The sequence below is a fragment of the Xenopus laevis genome, chromosome 9_10L, assembly GCF_017654675.1.
Source record: "Xenopus laevis strain J_2021 chromosome 9_10L, Xenopus_laevis_v10.1, whole genome shotgun sequence".
NCBI lineage: Eukaryota > Metazoa > Chordata > Amphibia > Anura > Pipidae > Xenopus > Xenopus laevis.
In genome coordinates, this window is record NC_054387.1 from 127201529 (window position 1) to 127206773 (window position 5245).

The 5245-nt window shown below is 36.6% G+C and overlaps 1 protein-coding gene across 11 annotated transcripts in view; it reads left to right on the plus strand.

Annotated features, from left to right (window-relative positions):
- Positions 1 to 5245, plus strand: part of LOC108705602 — a 411717-nt gene that overhangs the window by 131404 nt on the left and 275068 nt on the right. The window lies entirely within an intron of this gene.

Here is a 5245-nt window from a genome sequence, read left to right on the forward strand (position 1 = left end):
TGGTTACTGCCTGGTAACCAATCAGTGGAAACCAAGAGAGCAGAAAAGCAGGAAGTAGAGTTCTGGCTATTATGTTACACATCCAGTCACTCCAGCCTTTATACATTACATTTTTGCCTAACTAACTATATTAGAAACATTTTCTTATTCTTAACATTGGTAATTTACCTTATAAATGGTGGTATTGTTGAATAAAACAGTAATGTGTCAAGAATGTCTTCTTATTTATTGTTTTGTCAAACAATTTCTTCACCCACCATTAAGGTATAATAGGATTTTGGACAGCAAAGTCATTGAAAGGATTATTTTAGATGCAGCTGATGTCAAAATACTGGGAGGGTGGAAACAAAATACAATTCGTATTTAAAATTCATTAGTAAAATTAGAAAATCTTACAATTTCTGCCAGTTTTACTATTTTGAGGATTTAGAACCTAAAAATAAACATACTGAACGTATTGAAAGAACCAAGAGGTTCAGAAGTCCAACAGCATAAATTATTTTGTTTGATTTTGATCGACCCCCACCGCTTGGCTTAATGGAAAACCTTGAAATGACTAGCTAGAGATATTTAAATTAAAACATGGAATCAGGCTAAAAAATTATTTTAAGGGCTATAGACCAATATTGTTACTAAACCTGTGACAGAAAAAGACTGAACTGAATAATTTGGGCTACCGTATATACCCATGTATAAGCCGAGTTTTTCAGCATCCAAAATGTGCTGAAAAACTCTACCTCGGCTTATACTCGGGTCAGCAGTACCCTACCCGAGTAGCTGAGATTTCAGTCACTTTTAATCATTCCTATACCAACAGTTCACTTGGGGAGAGACTGCAATATCCCACAATGCCCTCTGTTGGTTATATGAAAGAATAACAGTGCGCCCTCTGTTGGTTATATGAAAGAATAACAGTGACTGCAATATCACACAGCGCCATCTGTTGGTTATATGAAAGAATAACAGTGACTGCAATATCACACAGCGCCATCTGTTGGTTGTATGAAAGAATAACAGTGCACCCTCTGTTGGTTATATGAAAGAATAACAGTGACTGCAATATCACACAGCATCCTCTGTTGGTTATATGAAAGAATAACAGTGACTGCAATATCACACAGCGCCATCTGTTGGTTGTATGAAAGAATAACAGTGCGCCCTCTGTTGGTTATATGAAAGAATAACAGTGACTGCAATATCACACAGCGCCATCTGTTGGTTGTATGAAAGAATAACAGTGACTGCAATATCACACAGCATCCTCTGTTGGTTATATGAAAGAATAACAGAGACTGCAATATCACACAGCATCCTCTGTTGGTTATATGAAAGAATAACAGTGACTGCAATATCACACAGCGCCATCTGTTGGTTGTATGAAAGAATAACAGTACACCATCTGTTGGTTATATGAAAGAATAACAGTGACTGCAATATCACACAGCACCCTCTGCTGGTTATATGAAAGAATAACAGTGACTGCAATATCACACAGCGCCATCTGTTGGTTATATGGAAGAATAACAGTGACTGCAATATCACACAGTGCCCTCTGTTGGTTATATGAAAGATTAACAGTGACTGCAATATCACACAGCACCCTCTGTTGGTTATATGAAAGAATAACAGTGACTGCAATATCACACAGTGCCCTCTGTTGGTTATATGAAAGATTAACAGTGACTGCAATATCACACAGCGCCCTCTGTTGGTTATACGAAAGTTTAACAGTGATGGCAATATCACACAGCACCCTCTGCACATGGTAGTGGGACAGTGGGACAATGCACACAGTAATCCGTTTGGCAATTCTCTATCACCATCAACTTTGCAAAGAAGTCCGGTTGATCGCTGGGGGGGGTCTCTTTGGCAGAATGTGCGCTGCTGGGAGACAGGGCTGTAGTTGTGTCTAGGCTTATACTCGAGTCAATAAGTTTTCGCAGGTAAAATTAGGTACCTCGGCTTATACTCGGGTCGGCTTATACTCGAGTATATATGGTAAATAGCTGAAAATGCATTTCACAGAGTGTCTACATGCACACCACTTTCCGTTACACATCTATCTTACAACGTCCATCTGGATGTAGGGGACAAGTGGTTGTGGTAAATTCTACTGCTTTTTCCTACTCAATCGTATAGTTTATATAAACAAGCTGCTGTGTAGCCATGGGGGCAGCCATTCAAGCACAGGATACACAGTAGATAACAGATAAGTACTACTATAGTTTATATAAACAAGCTGCTGTGTAGCCATGGGGGCAGCCATTCAAGCACAGGATACACAGTAGATAACAGATAAGTACTACTATAGTTTATATAAACAAGCTGCTGTGTAGCCATGGGGGCAGCTATTTAGCACAGGATACACAGCAGATAACAGATAAGTACTACTATAGTTTATATAAACAAGCTGCTGTGTAGCCATGGGGGCAGCCATTCAAGCACAGGATACACAGTAGATAACAGATAAGTACTACTATAGTTTATATAAACAAGCTGCTGTGTAGCCATGGGGGCAGCCATTCAAGCAAAGGATACACAGTAGATAACAGATAAGTACTACTATAGTTTATATAAACAAGCTGCTGTGTAGCCATGGGGGCAGCCATTCAAGCACAGGATACACAGTAGATAACAGATAAGTACTACTATTGTTTATATAAACAAGCTGCTGTGTAGCCATGGGGGCAGCCATTCAAGCACAGGATACACAGTAGATAACAGATAAGTACTACTATAGTTTATATAAACAAGCTGCTGTGTAGCCATGGGGACAGCCATTCAAGCACAGGATACGCAGTAGATAACAAATAAGTACTACTATAGTTTATATAAACAAGCTGCTGTGTAGCCATGGGGGCAGCCATTCAAGTACAGGATACACAGTAGATAACAGATAAGTACTACTATAGTTTATATAAACAAGCTGCTGTGTAGCCATGGGGGCAGCCATTCAAGTACAGGATACACAGTAGATAACAGATAAGTACTACTATAGTTTATATAAACAAGCTGCTGTGTAGCCATGGGGGCAGCCAGTCAAGCACAGGATACACAGTAGATAACAGATAAGTACTACTATAGTTTATATAAACAAGCTGCGGTGTAGCCATGGGGGCAGCCATTCAAGCACAGGATACACAGAAGATAACAGATAAGTACTACTATAGTTTATATAAACAAGCTGCTGTGTAGCCATGGGGGCAGCCATTCAAGCACAGGATACACAGTAGATAAGAGGTACGTCCTGAAGAATCCCATTGAATACTACAGAGATGTTATCTGCTGTGTATCCTGTACCTCTCTCTTTTTTCAGCTTTGAATGGCTGACCCCATGGCTACTCAGCAGCTTATTTATAAAAATTATTGTAGTCTTTCTGAAGCAAATACACCAGTTTTACCAGTGCAGCACAACACTACATTATATTGTCATTATATTAAAACGCTTTCAGTTGTTGGTGTTACTGTCCCTTTAACCTCTTGCAGATCAGAGATACTTGGTAAATAGTCATATATTTAAGTTACCAGTGTTGCACACTCATGATTGTGCCTGTTTAAATGAAGACACCAATGTGTCCCAAGCAATTTACACTTGCAATCACAATTATGCTGGAATTATGGGACAAACCACTAAATTGTGTATATAACATGGTGAATTGAATTTTGCAGACTGTACTTGAGGTTGTAAATGACCATTATAATCTCCCTACTGCAATACCACCACCATGTGCACCATGATGCAATGTGTACACTGAGTTTTGTGTGACTGTACATTATGATTTGACATGTATGTAACATATATTTAACATATATGCTTCCACCATAGCCATGTCCAAAAGATTTAGACATGCTTATTTAGGTTGTTTATGTCAGGTTCCATGAATACTGTGAGTTTCAGCTTTGGATACAGGAGTACATTGTATAATTCATTACAATACACAAAAGCCATGAATATCCTGTAAATGATATCCTTATAAACGGTGAGTTCTGATGTCATCAGTTATAAACGGTGAGTTCTGATGTCATTTCTGTCACATGACTCACTGAAATTTGTGTATTATAATAAATAAAGTACCCCCAGTTGTAAAATATGAGGATATTATAAGTTACCTCGGAGTTCCATGACCGATATAAAAGGACTCTGCCATTGGCCTCATGTTTTTATATGGTCATAAAACTCCTCAGTAACTTATAATTTCCTTATAATTTACAAAAGGGGCTACTTTATTCACTATATAATTATATCTGCTTTTATCTCACTTGTACATGTACAGTACGGGGCACATTTACTAAGGGTCGAATATCGATGGTTAATAAACCCTCGAAGTAAAATTCTTCGACTTCGAAAAGTAATGGCGAAGGTCCCCATAGGCTAACATTGTACCTCGGTAGGTTTAAACTACCGAAGTAGGTAGTCTAAGTTTTTTTTAAAGAGCCAGTAATTCGACTATCGAATGGTTGAATTGTCGAATGATTTTTAGTTCGAATCGTTCGAAAGTCATAGTAGCCTACTCGATGGTCGAAGTACCCAAAAACAATACTTCGAAATTCAAAGTTTTTTTACTTCGAATCCTTCACTCGAGCTTAGTAAATGTGCCCCTATATATATATATATATATATATATATATATATATATATATATATATATATATATATATATATATATAAAACAAGGGAAAGTTGTGCTCACCACTATTTTTTAAAACCATTAGGCGGGGGTGCAATGAGGCTGTGACCACAAAATACATATAGTCAAATACAAGAGTCCTCTGCACTCAACCCATTATCAATATATTTAAGACAGAGACATTTTGTGCATACTGCTACTAAAAAATGCCTTACCCTTTAAACAAAACAGGGATTGTTTGTCCATATATTGCAATATATTTAAGCTGGCAAACTACGTCAAAGTCATCCCATATCTGGCCAGTCCTACGCTTAATTTTCATCTGATTCATTAAGAATTCTATTGCTTCATATATATATATATATATATATATATATATATATATATATATATATATATATATATATATATATATATATATATATATATATATATATATATATATATATATATATATATATATATATATATATATATATATATATATATATAGTAATATGGTCAGTACTATATTTTATACTTCTACAATGAATCATTCTAGTCTGCACTTACACACTAGTGTATGCATTTTGTATATACAAGTTTTGCTCTGGGAATTTTCCCGTCGCTCACATTTC